Source organism: Ahaetulla prasina, chromosome 12 (assembly GCF_028640845.1).
Source record: "Ahaetulla prasina isolate Xishuangbanna chromosome 12, ASM2864084v1, whole genome shotgun sequence".
Taxonomy (NCBI): Eukaryota; Metazoa; Chordata; class Lepidosauria; order Squamata; family Colubridae; genus Ahaetulla; species Ahaetulla prasina.
Window position 1 is genome coordinate 1,618,231 of NC_080550.1, and position 14,549 is coordinate 1,632,779.

The following is a 14,549-nucleotide window of genomic DNA, read 5'->3' on the forward strand; positions in this document are numbered from 1 at the left end:
TGAAGTGTGTATTGATTCGCATAACAAACTGAGAAGTTTAAATGATGGCTGTTCCAATGTGTAACGTTTGTGAGTTTTCACTTAACACACGTTAAGTTTGTACTCCAGAGTAATATCACCTAAGTGAATGTTAGTTCCAAGGGTCCCAAAGATTTTTCTTGTTACTGGAAAACAGACGGTTGTATCTTTGGAAATTCCATTTGAGCATCTGGGTTCCTCTCCCTGCTCAGTTTTCCTTCCCAAAAGTTCTTTCAAGACACACAATAGCCCCGGAGTCACATTCCCACCTCAGTGAATTCCATATTAACTGCATTCTCTTAAAGCATTCCTTCATCCTCAATAATATAATCATAACAAAATCTGAAAGTGTTCCTCCCACCGGTGAATAAGCATGAATTAATCTGTCAAATTGACTTCGTTTCTCATTTTCCAGTTCATGTCATTCTTGTCCACATCCATTTGCCATCCAGAAGGGGGGTGGGTGGGAGAAATGATTTTTTTTTCTCATGAACAATTGCACACTTTTTGTCTACTGCCCCCATAATACATAGCATTTTCATAGTATATAACATTCCTGGATGCATTTTGGAAAGGCATTATTTTCCTTCCTATGCTTTTTTGGCTGTGCCTTCTCTCAACAATAGGTACCGTATTTTTCGGAGTATAAGACACACCTTAGTTTTTGGGGAGGAAAATAAGGAAAAAGCTGATTGGCAGGTGGATTGGCCTCCCGGAATATCCCCAATCAGCTCTTTCCAGAGGTGAATTTTAGCAACAGGTTCCTTGGTTGTGAGCTCTGTGCCTTGCTTTTTTTTTTTTTTTTTGCTTTTTTTCCCTGCCTCTGAAACTTCTGAAACTGTTTCAGAAAAAACAGTTTTCTGCCTCTGAAAGCCTCGGAAGCAGCTTCAGAAAAAAAGCCTCTGAAGCTCTGTTTGGGGGCTTCTTTTCTGAAGCTTCGTTTCTGAAGCTTCTTTCAGCCTCTCAAACCTCCCTTTGAGAAGCCGGGTGGGGCTACATTCAGAGTATAAGACGCACCCAGATTTTCACCCTCTTTTTGGGGGGGGAAAAGGTGCGTCTTATACTCCGAAAAATACGGTATCTTTAATTTCCTTTAATCAGTGTCATCATTTCAGCCTCTCTTGCCCACGTCTGGCCTGCCCTGCTTCCAATTCCACCCCAGGCGTCTCCCCAGATATTTCAAGCTTGCACCCGAGCCAGAGCTGTTTGTGCCACAACAATGAAGGCCTGCCAAAAAACCTCCAGAAGCATCCCTTCTTGGATTGGGTTCCGTGCCAAGATGCCTGGCAGAGAGCCCAGCCGAGCCGAGTTTCCTTGGGTTTCAGTGGCACTGATTAAAAACAAAAAGCGGAAACAGAAGCCATGGGAATCACCGGTAGATGATTTCTGAGGAGGGGTTTGCTGGCATCTGGGAGAAGCCAGCAAACCCCTCCTGAAATGGAGCAGCGGGGATACAGTTGGGACTGCAGCAGCACTCAAGCCAATGTCCACCCAGACCTGATTCACACGTTGCATTTCAACCGGCAAAAATCTCACCGTGGTTGGTTTTGCATGCGGGAAAGATGCGGCTGTGCAGAGCTCCTGTTGCAGACCACCTCAAGGACTGAGCAGCCTAGAGAATGTCTATGGAGCCTCTCAATCATCCAGGTCATGGTTATCCCAAAGGTGTTCTCCCCCCCCCCAAAAAAAGACAACTGGACTTTCGTGATTTTTTTTTTCTTTGAAAATGTTTCGCTTCTCATCCAAAAAACTTCTTCGGTTCTGAAGAAGCTTCTTGAATGAGAAGCGAAGCATTTTCAAAGAAAAAAACCAAGAAAATCTTTTTTTGGGGGAAAAAAAAGCATCTTTGGTTGCGCAGGGAAGAAAAATTGTATGGTTTTAACCATTACGTCGTGTCCGACTCTTGCTCTCCATGCTCTTGCCCAAAGGGAAGACAAACACAGTACTAACTACTCTCGAATTTCTTGCTGCTGCGTGCTACATCGGAAGGTGGAATTTGAAAAGTCCTCCGGTCTGTATCCAGAGATGACTTCAATTGTTTTCCAATCAGTTTCTTCTTGCACACAGCTGCACAAGATGGACATGAAAGCTGATATAAATTGTTCACGCTAACAGGTGGGCAAATTTTGTTTTGTGTTTGAAGCAGGCGCCACCTTAGCAGAAAGCAGGCCGAGGCCCTTTAGTTATTCTTTAGAAGCTCAATCTTTCCTAACCTACAGCCGTCCAGATGTTCTGGACTCTGGTCTCCACACATCTGCAAAGCATCAGGTCGGAGGACACATTGGAACATTCTTTTCAATGTAGTTGTTGCCTACACAATTTCTTTGATCTTTTTAAATAAACTGTTGCTTTTAATACCGTCTGCTCGCTAAGAAAGAGATAATATTTAACCGCAGAACAATGAGATGCTAAAATCTTTTTGGTAAGCTGCTTAGCATCAACGTCTGTGTAAGATCGGGATTAAATAAATGTTGGATGCCGTCCTTCAGCTGAAGGAAAATAACAATCTATTTAGGCAAGCGAGCTTTAGATGTTTTAGCATCGATTTGCATGGCTGGTCAAATCATTGTGCATCACATTGTGGGCCTAACCAGGTCTACTTAGAATCTAAGATGCCTTTTTTTTTTTACTTTGGAAATAAAACATTACTTTTTAACTTCCACTATCCCCAATTCCTTCTATATTACTATATATAACAGAATCATTGCGGTTGACCAAGAAATAAATCTCTATCAGTTTTAAGGAAGGTATAATTGGAGATACCAATTATTAAATTTCTTGCATTAAAGCCCAGGCGAATCCAATGGTGCTTGTGCCAGACAATTTCAAAATTGCATTGCCGTTCCGTTATTAGTATATTTTAAGAATGCATATCACTATTCCTCTTTAATTTAATCATTCAAACAATAATTAAGCAACAAAACCACTGTTTAAACTGTGGATAGAAATAGGTTTGCAGAAACACATAATTTAGAATATCTGTGATCCTACACATGTCTACTAGAAGGAAGATCTATTGAAATAAAGTGGATTTAATTCCAGGTAAGGGTATGCAGGATATTAACTTAGAAATGAAAAAAGGTCAAAAGGTCTTGGAAGAAAGAAAGAAAGAAAGAAAGAAAGAAAGAAAGAAAGAAAGAAAGAAAGAAAGAAAGAAAGAAAGAAAGAAAGTAAGTTTCAGAAAAGTTAACGTGATTTCTCTTTTTTTGAAAAAAATTCCAGTCCTTGTAACAAGCCAGAATGTCAACAAATCCAACCACAGGTTTTTAAATGGCAAACATGAATGAAGAGAGAGAGCGAAACAGAAAGAAAGGAAAAGAGAAATATAGCTATCAAATAAAATCAAGCTGAACTCACACTTGCAAAAGCCCAGGGAAATTAGAAGAGGCTCACTGTTACCAGAAAAATCTCAGGTTCGCTTTTTTTAAGCCTTCTCCACTCGCTCCCTCCCCCCACTCCCTCCCTAACCTCAAAAGTCAGTTGGAGAAACTTCTTGGGAGGACAATAATGATGCAGAATTAAGAAGATGCTAAACTGCAAAAGGGACACCACAATGCAATTATTCTCCTTAGGCCTTCACCTGACTGTTCTCCGATGAGATGTTCCAAAGGTGCTTTTGCAGGAGGTAACAGACCTGCCCCCCCCCCCAATGAGATGCAGAAAGTTAGAGAGCCAAAGGCGTACCTGAATATCAATTCTCTGACTTTCTCTTCCTGCCTAATCTGGATTGGTCAACACAATCGTGGTTCCCTCTTTCCAAAAGATGGTTTTGGTGGTTGCGGAAAGCCACTCTCTTGATTTTTCCCTTCGTTTTTCAGAATGCTTGGCAAAAGGAGGGCTTTGAATCCCCACAGTTTCCAGTGGGAGATGACATCAAGACTGGCTCGGAACGATGAATGTGTTTACATGAACTTTTCATCTGTCCACCACAATTGCTAAACTGTTGTCACCTTTTTCCAGTTTGCAGCTTAAACACATCCCAGGCCTGAAGCGTCAGTAGCGTCAGTAGTCAAGAAGTCGACTCCACTTCTTCTGAAGCTCCAGAGAAAGTGTACAGATCTCTTCCTACCTGCAAGGTCCTCAGGTTAGGGATCCAAAGTGTCCAAGCTCATCCCAGAAGGAAGGGAGTTGATTCTGCCGATTTGCCCAAATTCACATCTTCTCCTGATCTTCCTTGACTTCACTTTGTCCCTTTGCAGGAATCTTAAACCAAAGGTTCTGTCATCCAGAAGAAGGTCCTAGATCCCATCCTAACCTCCACCTGTCGTCTCACTTTTTAGATCGGGCTGCACCTCCTGCCCTTAGGATTGCAAGTAGAAGGAAGAGATTTTCCTCCCTACTCATAATTTCTACAGTCCACCAGTGGGGTCAAACCACAGGGATCTCCCTGCCTGTGGGTGGGACCAGGGAAGAGCCTGTGTTGTGTCTTGCTAACCCTGCCCAGAACCTGGTCTTTCTTTCATCTTGGAGATTGCTCAGAATCCTTTCCAACAATGGGACTCCTCTCTCTCCCCTTCCTCTTGCCTTGGGCACATGTTCACATATTACTTCCTATTAGCCCATGAATCTGCCTTTCAGGAGAGCCAAAGACTAAAATGCTTGGCTGCTCCTTGCTCTGAAGAATCCGCCAGGATATATTAGTGTTCTCCTTTCCCACCCTACCAATCCTCTCTCCGTTGGATGAAAGAGAAGACCGCTTTTTATTCTTTGCCCACAGTATGAAACAATCACGGTGACCACAGCCCCAAGAGTGTCCTTGACTCTTCCAAGTGGAAATGTAAACTCATCGGTGTGGAACGGATGAATGCTTCCACCTTCCATTGCCACGATGAGGGCGGGCGTGGGTGAGTGTGCCTCAGAAGCTGGCACTCAGAAGTGGTCCAGGGGAACATTTGGGAGGGGGGCATCGTTCCTCCCCACCGAGAGAGCTACGCTTCATTTGGAAGAGGACCTAATTAAAAGGGCCTGTAAAAATGAGGGCTGTCACATGGAAGGTGGAGCTGAAGCCAGGGATGGGCAAGGCAGGAGCCAATCAGAGCCAGGAAATTTATTCCTGGTGGCTTCTCAACATCTATCCTCCTTCAAAAGTCTTCCCTGCTCTTCTTCTCCCTTGGTTGTATAAACAGATGGAATCAAAATCACGTGAAGGATTAGTACCACTTTACAAAGCATTAGTAAGGCCCCACCTGGAATAAGGCATCCCGTTTCGGTCACTACATTACAAAAAAGATGTTGAAACTTTGGGAAAAGTGCCAAGAAGAGTAGCTGAGATGATTAAGGGCCTGGAGACTGAAACATATGAAGAACGGTTGTAGGATTTGGGTATGGCTAATCTAGAGAAAAGAAGGATTAGGAGTGACATGATAGCAGTCTTCCGATATCTCAGGGGCTGCCACAAAGAAGAGGGAATCAAGCTATTCTCCAAAGCACCTGAGGGCGGGACAAGAAACAATGGGTGGAAACTAATCAAGGAGAGAAGCAACTTAGAACTAAGGAGAAATTTCCTGACAGTTAGAACAATTAACCAGTGGAACAACTTGCCTCCAGAAGATGTAGGTGCTTCCCCACCTGAGGTTTTTAAGACAAGACTGGACAGCCACTTTTTTCAAGTGGGATAAGGTCTCCTGCTTGAGCAGGGGGCTGGACTAGAAGACCTCCAATGCCCCTTCCAGCTCTGTTCTGATTGATTAAAGATAGCAAGCAGCGCTGGGTTCAATTTTTGCCATTCTGCAAGCGGAGCATGTCAAAGACAGGAGGCCCGTGATGGAAAACCCAGGGCAGATTTTGTTTTGCACACCAGCTGGCAGTCAGACGGTTGGAAGACCTTGGAGAAGAAACATCGTGGTTTGGTTGGAGGGAGGGAAACCACGGAGGCCGGTTTTAGCTTTCTTCCAGTTCCTTAGATTGGCCCCCAACTCAAGCAAGACAACAAACCGCAAAGCATCCACCTTTGGAAGCTGGAAGATTGGGCAAACAATGCAGTGAGCCAGCTCTGCCTGCATGGAGAGCGATTACATGATTCACAGCACTCAAAGCTGACGTGCGGTTGACTTATTGTCAGGGCCGGTTCCCAAATCTCCATGGAAGTGCTAGTCCAAACATTTCTCAAGGAGGCACACACATCAGTCAACGCTTCACACCCAAATCCGTGTCCTACATCCATCCACACAGAGCAGAAGAGGTTCCTGCTGGTGGAATTCCTCCTGGAAAGGAAGAATTGCGTAAGGCTGAGAACCTTCAGGTCTGGCTCCCCAAACGACGGGCTGGATATGGAGAAGATATTTAAACAGGCCACTCAATTATCTCGTTTCCTGAGTGGGGAGGTTAACCCACAAATGAAATTAAAAAGTCACTCCCATCAGTCAGTCAGTGGGGCCCTTTAGAGGCACCCCGTCTGCCAACAACGCCATGATGAAGCCATCTGGGCTACGAGATGTAACAGAAACCGTGTGTGCATTGAAGAACGCAACTGGAAATGACGAAGAATCTCAGACCACATTTGGTAGGAGATGAAGAGGAAACGATGGGTACGGCAGATGCTGCGCTTGTGGGAATTCTTCTCCAGATCTTTTCCTGTCCTCTGAAGTAAGAAGGTGGTGACAGCCCAGCAAATGGCTTTTTCATTGTGAGCAGAAGGCCTGCCCTGCATATCACACCATCTCCGAGAGTCTGGCTGGTGCCAACTGTCTTTGCATTACCGCATCAGGCAAAAATATATATTTTTTAATTTCCCAAAACATTCCAACCCATAAACTGGGCTAGGCATTATCTCCTCTCCTGCTAAATCTTATGGCTTTTCCTATTGCTCCGCAGCTGATTGAATTGTGTTTCTTAAATCATCTTTTGTGGAGGCTGCCCTGACAGTTTTATTGAAGGGCGTCTTTACAAAACACGAATGCATTAAAATAAAATATATTGCAACAAAAAAATAAATAAATAAAGCAAAACCAAAAAAAACACACACCACATAATAGATTTCAAGCCCTCAAAAACTCCCCATGCATCGATAGGGTAATCCAGCCATCATCTCTGATTAGTCCCATGTCCCAGACATGAAAGATGCTGGGACGAGAGCTTTGATTCCCGCTGCCTGGGAATGCCATTAATCACTAAACTTTCTGCCTTCTCAACATCTTGCCTATCTGAAGAACCAGGCCGTAATTGTCTCAGCTTATTTACTTCTAAACGATTTAACCATTATTACCTGACAGCCGACAGTCAGTAGAAAATCCACCCTACAATTACATCCATCATTCAAAAGAAAACAAATCCTAACCATGAGCCTGGATGCGCAGAGCACCACACCAGAGCCACAAAAGGCTCATTCGGTTCACAGCAGGATTCCCTCTGTGGTGGGGGTTTGTGTTTGTGTACATGTTGAGATTGCAGAGTTTTGTTCTACACAAAGGCACACTCCCGGACAACCTATACCAGGAAAACATCTAAAGTGTGCACTGAGTTGTTTTATCACACAATCCGCCTCTTTGGGGTCTTTCCTGGGGTAAAAGTGGGGAGTGGGAATTAGCAGATCTCCTGTGGGCTTGGGGGAAAAATTGTCAACCATTGAGATAAATTCTGCCTCCTTTTTCTCTCTCCTGCTTGCTATGCTTTTTAAATCCTTTGGTGGTGACTTTCAGAGGATGATGGGTGCTCGGTGTAATTATTTAATTAATAAATAATAACATAATGTAATAATTAACCACTATTAAATAATTGTTTAATTATTATTAAATCCCTGCACTGTCCATCTTATCTAAGTGACCCTGGGCCGTTTACAACATCCTAATTATGTGTTTTATTGTGCACATAATTACTGTTTTATTCTGGCTGTGAACCGCCCTGAGTCCTTCGGGAGAAGGGCGGTATAAAAATCTAATAAAATCTAAATCTAAATCTAAAATCTAATAAAGCCGTATGAAGACACAAATGAAAGCATCAATTACAGCTTTTCCTGTCCCCCTGTGGTCCTCTTAGCAGCCCTTCTTCCCAGGACAAACCATTCACACACAACCTTCAGTCCACCCGAGGATAAGAAACTCAGCGGCATCAACTTTTTCTGCTCTTTGGAGATGCTTTATTTCCAGCGCGGGGGGTGGGGGGTGGGGGTGGAGTGGGGGTGGAATAGCCAAAATTGCAGAGGAACTGTTGCAGAGGAAATGAACCAGGTAGCAAGTTTTTCTTCAAACGTTTAGGGCTCTGAGGTCTTTGGTGATCTCTGAGCTTTGTTCTTTTCCTGCAGATGTTTCATTAGGACTTCATTTATGTCCTCATCGCTGGAAGGGTGTGCAAGACCTACCATCCGTGAGAGTTACAATCACAGCTACGTTTCCTCCCCTGTTGGAATAGGTTTGCAGAATAACAGAGAAACACACTTGGAAAGGGACCTTGGAGGAGACCTTAATATCATTTCAGAAAAAGGTCTGTCCTGTCTCTTCTTAAAAGCCTCCAGTGTTGGAGCACCCACAACTTCTGGTGGCAAGTCGTTCCACTGATCAATTGTTCTCAATTGATAGGACACTTAGGACACTTCTTTTTAATTCCAAGTCACTTCTAGAAATTTCTCCTTAGATCTAGGATGCTTCCAAGAACATGCAGGTACAAAAGGATGGACGAAGTTAGCCAGAGACATTTCTGACTCCTCAAGCAAAACCTCGATTCGAGACAATTTTCCTTCTCCTTAGAAGCCTGGAATCTTTGGTTTCATTTTCAGCACTGAGCAGCCAATCAGCCCATTCTACGGAGGTGAGAACGAGTGTGGCAACTCCACTGCCTTGGCCCTGGTTCCATTTTAGCAGGATCTCTCCAAGGCAGAGTTTCAGAAACCTTGAGAAGACACGGTAAGGATGCTGGGAAGACACAGTAAGGATGCTACTCCCAAATTCGGAAGGATGAAGAGCACTTGAGTGAATCAAAACACTGGTCCCTATAAACTTGTTATTCTACAAGTTCTACCAGAACCCATCCCCCATACACCTTCTTTTAAAGAAGGTGATTGTCTAAGCACTGCCGAGCCAAATAGTTGTGGTGCATCTTCTGGATAACAGAATAATTCTAAAATGGAATGCTGTGCTAATCTATTTCGAAATAAAAATTATGCACAAATTATCTTCAAATGGGATTATTATTGCAAGGAGATCCACCAGAAATGCTCCATCCTAAAGTTTCTTTGCCATTCAACCTGTTATCATTGTTTTGAATATCCATAGTAGGAATAGTTTCCTGGACAATATGCGTTTGATTTCAAATGTTTTTATCTGGCATCTTAAATCTGCACGAACAACATGAACCAGATAACAGACAGACGATAGATAGATAGATAGATAGATAGATAGATAGATAGATAGATAGATAGATAGACAGACAGACAGATAGACATACAAAAGAAATAGATTGATAGCTGTTAGGATAGGATAGGATAGGATATTTAGATAGATGATAGATAGATAGACAGATAGATAGATAGACAGACAGACAGACAGATAGTCAGACAGATGATAGATGATTGATAGATGATAGAAGATTAGATAGATAGATAGATAGATAGATAGAGAAAGAAAGAAAGAAAGAAAGAAAAAGAAAGAAAGAAAGAAAAGAAAGAGAAAGAAAGAAAGAAAGAAAGAAAGAAAGAAAGAAAGAAAGAAAGAAAGAAAGAAAGAAAAAGACAAAAGAATCAATCTACCTTTGCAAAGTGCTCCTTTGATGCCAAGAATTAGCCCTGTCTTTCCTGATACCTTCAGCAACAGATGTTTGGGGAATGAAAGCATGTTCGATAAATTGACGCACCGTCAATGGGTGAAGCGGCAGGTTTTGTTTACATATTTCTTTTTCAAGAGTCTTAGGAAAAGGAGGGAGATGCCAGGGAAGCGGACTCGAGCAAGGGACGGTCCTTGAGGAATGAACGGGGAGCACCGCTCAGATTTCCTTGAAAGCAGCCGGGCGCTGGAAGGGAACCTTCAGGACAAGGGGCGGAATCCAATTAGTCAAGCAAACTTCAGGCAAAGCCGCGAATACGTTAACTTTGAAGGCTGTTTGCAAACGCGGCTCTCTTTCTCTCTTGGCGGATTCCACTCAGCCGTTTCAAGGGAGGGGAGGGAGGAGGAGGAGGACGACGACGACGAAAATAGATTTCATAGCCCTCCACTTACACATGCACTACACATTCATCGTAAAGAACCGAAAGCAACTCGGAACGCGGCTGAAAAAGGAAACTAACCATCCGATTGATTAGCCCACAATCTACAGAGAACAGGAGAACAGGGTTGAGTTACCTTTCTGGGGTGTTTCCTTGAGGTGCTCCATCCTGAAGGGGGGGAGGAGACTTCCCTCTCTCACCAGCTCCTCAGTCCCCCTCCTTGGGGGGGGGGGGCAGAGAGTACCAGGGGGGTCCTTTGACCACGTTGCTTTAGAGACCCCGCGGGGCATCTGCGGAGGAGAAAACTTTCCCGGCGTGTTGCTCATCGACGGCTGACATCCCCACCGATACTCCTCCGTGGGAAACCACCACACAGACCCACAGCTACACAAGCCACGCAGGCAAACAACTCCACAGTCCAGGATGGAGGGGGGGGGGACTTTCCGAGACCAGCTGGTCCTCACCTGCTTCCTTTTGCAGAGGCAGCCAGACCCCTTGGCGGAGCTCGGCTGTTCCTTTCCCTCGGGGGTCTTCTCAACCGGGGACGGGGGGAGGAAATCAACTCACATTCGGTTGAGAATTAGGGGAGTCCAAAAGCACAAGGGTCCAGGTGCGTGAGAGGGTAGCCCCCCTCCCCCTCACCACCTGTTGAGATAGAAAGTCCAGGAATCTTCTCCACTGGCCTTGGGTGGGGCTGCAGCCCCCACCTGCCCGCATCGCTTGGCGGAGTTATCCTGGGTGGGAGAAGCGCGGGTCCCGCTGGTGTCTGCGGATGACTTCACCTCCTTAGCATGCTCCCGATAGTTCCCTTCCAGTGTCTTTTCCTCCGCTTCTTTCGCGGACTTTAAGGCTCCCTGCTCATCATCGCAATTTGGAGTGATTAACTATTTCCTCACTAGAGAAGGGGAGGGAGTGAGGGAGGAGAAAGGGGGGCTGAGAGGAAGGAAGGAAAGAGGGAGGGTGAGAGGGAAGGAAGGAAGGAGAGAGGAAGCAGGGAAAGAGGAAGGAAGAAGTGGGAGGGAGGGAGGAGGGAGAGAGAGGAAAGGAAGGAGAGAGGGAGGGTGAGAGGGACGGAGGGAGAAGAGGAAGCAGGGAGAGAGGAAGAAAGAAAGGGAGGGAGGGAGGAGGGAGAGAGAGAGGGAGGGGGAAAGAGAAGGAAGGAAGGAAGGAAGGAAGGAAGGAAGGAAGGAAGGAAGGAAGGAAGGAAGGAAGGAAGGACTCAGCATCTTGAGCCTGGGCCAAGAGGAATTCATATGCTCAGGGTGCTCTATCATATTTTCTCTTCTGCACCCCACAGGGACCAATGAAAAGGGTGGGGAGCAGCCACCCTTGGACCAGTCCAGATGGCAAACGTTTGTGACCTTCTCTTGCCGCAAGGTCTCTGCTGTGAAAGGTCCAGCAGAGGAAGCAAGTGCGGTGCGTGTTGTGTTGTCGCTTGCGGCCTCATTCTGACTCAGAAGCCGCTTAGCTTTTGAATGGGGCCAAAGGGTGGCTGCGATGTTCCCTCCCTCCCTTTACAGGCAGGGCAATGGGGCCGGTGTGTGTGTGGGGGGGATGTAGGGGACAAAGTCCTCCAACTTTGGATGGTGGGGGAAGATAAAAAAACAGATTCTTCTCTTCCAGATCAGGATGTGGGTTTGGATGGATGCAGGACAGCATAAGGAGCAGGCTGGGCCTTATATTGACCTGGTAAGCATCTGAATGGCACTTGGAAATACCACCCAGGCTGCGTCTCTTTCCTTTCCCGGCCTTTTGATCCTCAGTTTAATACAACTGGGGATGGGAGGGGGAGACACATAAAATATGTGCCTTGCATACATTGGCCGGCTGAAGGAAACACTTAGTTCCTCTGACATTCACACTGTCACAAAGCCTTTCCTTCTTCGGATCTCAATCAGTTTCAAGTTTCAACTCTTTGTTTACTGTGGTGCGACTCAAAAAAAGCAAAACCAACACAAATGGTGTCTTTGTGTGTATATGTGTGTGTCCTCGTCCACACATGCAGCCCTGGGCTCCTTGCCCAGAATTTTCACAGCTTTATCATCGACGTTTGACCCCCTGACACGCTGGAAGCATTAAAGCCACCTGATTAGAATTATCTTAAGGACTCCTTTGCACACTCCAGATGCACACTCGCTCGGATTCAATTAGCACCCTCGTGCCGCAAACCCAAACAAAATGACCTTGCGAGGCTTGGAAACTAACGGAAGTTTCACACTCGTTGTGGTGGCCAGCGTGTTCAAAGGTGACAACCGTGAGTGAGGATCTTTGAAGGCCCCACCAAGTGGACACCGAGAAAGGACCGAAGGGGACAAAGGTTGAGCAGCAGAAGCTCTCCTGGGTGACCATTTCTCTCACGGGAAGAGGACCCAAAATGTAAGGCCACTCATTCATGAGCTCAGCTGTTTTGCTGAAATACGGGTAGCCCTCAACTCACAACCATTCGTCTAGTGCAGGGGTCGGCAACCTGTGGCTCTGGAGCCGCATGTGGCTCTTTCATCCCTCTGTTTCCGGTTGGCTCCACATCGATCGGGCTTTTGGTTAGGACAGGTAGAGGAAAAAGGATGCCATCCTTGGAGGAGACTCTATGGTGTGGGAACCGGACTTCCGGTCAGCTCCAGAATTGAATGGGGGGCTTCCGGTTAGGACCTTTGTGGCTCTTTTGCGTGTCTAAGGTTGCCGACCCCTGGTCTAGTGACTGAAGTTACAACGGCACTGAAAAAAGTGACTTATGACCGCTTTTCACACGACCATTGCAGCATCCCCAAGGTCACGTGATCAAAATTTGGGGGCTCGGCATCTGAACTCATATTTATGACGGTTGCAGCGTCATGTAATCACCATTTGTGACTGCCCAGCTGGCTCCCGACAAGCAAAGTCAATGTGGGGGGAGCCCGATTTGCTTAACGGCCACGTGATTCACTTAACAAACACAGCGATTCATTTAACAACTATGGCAAAAAAAGGTGGTAAAATGGGACGGAACTCCCTTAACAACTGCCTTGCTTAGCCTGAGAAATTTTGGGTTCCCTTGTGGCCATAATTCGAGGACTATCTGTATTCTGAGAGAGAGAAAGAGAAAAGTCCACAATCAGAGGAACACATAAAGGTTCTACAGTGGTCTGGCTCATTTACACCAATACACACACACACATCTACATCTACATCTACATACACACACACACACACACATACATATACATATATATATATACACACACAGACACACAGACACACACATATATCCCCCCCTTCCTCCTGCCTGCCCAGAATTCCCCTGACAGAAAACAGCTGGTTGTGTCAGATGAAGTGCAGAGAAAGAACACTGGAAGATCCAGGTGCAATTTAACAACTATTGCAAAATTTCTCTTTTTTTTCAGATGCATAAAGCTTACAAAAGAGGTGCGATTTCACCTTATTTCAGGAGAATGAGAAATTTCTTTCCCTCTGGGCAATATTATGGGAATAGGGCTTTAAAATAACACCACCTGTTTAAGATTAAGAAAATGCAGCTTGGGGAAAGTCCATCTGCACCTTGGTTCTGAGACTTTGGATCAGAGTTTCTCCAGCTAGCAGCTTGAAGATAGAAATGGTGGAGGGTTCTGCTTGGGCGGTGGGGCGGTGGGGGTTGGACTAGATGACCTACAAGGTCCCTTCCAACTCTTGTTAATCTGTATCTAAGATGTGTGGATTCTGGGAATTGAAGTCCACACATCTTCAGGTTGCTAAGGTTGAAAATGCCCGGGATGAAAGGCCTGGATTTCTGAAACTTGCTGTGGGCCAAGGAGAAGTTGGAGACGACACCAAGGTGAGATCTAGGGGACTTTTGAGAAGACATTGGTAGCTCTAGGGGAGAAGGCTGTGTAATGAAAGAGAGGAGACGCGTGGCTTGGCCTCTTCTGTACCTCCCTTAGATTTCATGGAAACCTTTCCCTCCTCTGAGAGGAAGATGCTTTGGGAGGAAGATGTGATGAGATCTACCGTGTTCCTCATCAGCTTGTTCAACAGTGACTTAGAAACATGAGGATGTTTTGTTTTCTTGGCCTCAGGATGTGCCTTGCGATCAAGAAGACGCCCGCCTGGCCGAGCAGACTAAGGACACAACCCCACCACATCTTCAAAGATTTTCCCTCCCCCTCGGAAGAAAAACACCGGCCACTGCCCAGGTCACATATTTTATGGAGTGTGTCAGCAAGACCCTTTCTCCCCCACCCCTTCTCTTCCCAGCAGGTTTCTGAAAGAGACACATCTGCAACTTTTCCAGCTGCAGACCGTGGCCGTGAGCCCAGGTGTCGTGGGGCGCAGAGCTTTCCCTTTCCCCCTCCCCACGGCATCCGTCGGTGCTGGAGACCTTCTCCCGTCCACACCTGGAGGAAACGCAGGCCTGGTATGTCAAGAC

At 45.7% G+C, this 14,549-nt stretch overlaps 1 protein-coding gene across 7 annotated transcripts in view; it reads right to left on the minus strand.

Annotated features, from left to right (window-relative positions):
* Positions 1–14,549, minus strand: part of LOC131184258 (zinc finger protein 469-like) — a 272,266-nt gene that overhangs the window by 159,968 nt on the left and 97,749 nt on the right. For 2 of the 7 annotated variants that reach the window (XM_058155363.1, XM_058155365.1), the window contains exon 1: positions 10,287–11,098. The exons of the other annotated variants lie outside the window; for them this stretch is intronic. The gene's annotated coding sequence lies outside the window, so the exon portion shown is untranslated. Of the gene's footprint in view, positions 1–10,286; positions 11,099–14,549 lie in introns of those variants that run through there. 7 annotated transcript variants of the gene reach the window in all.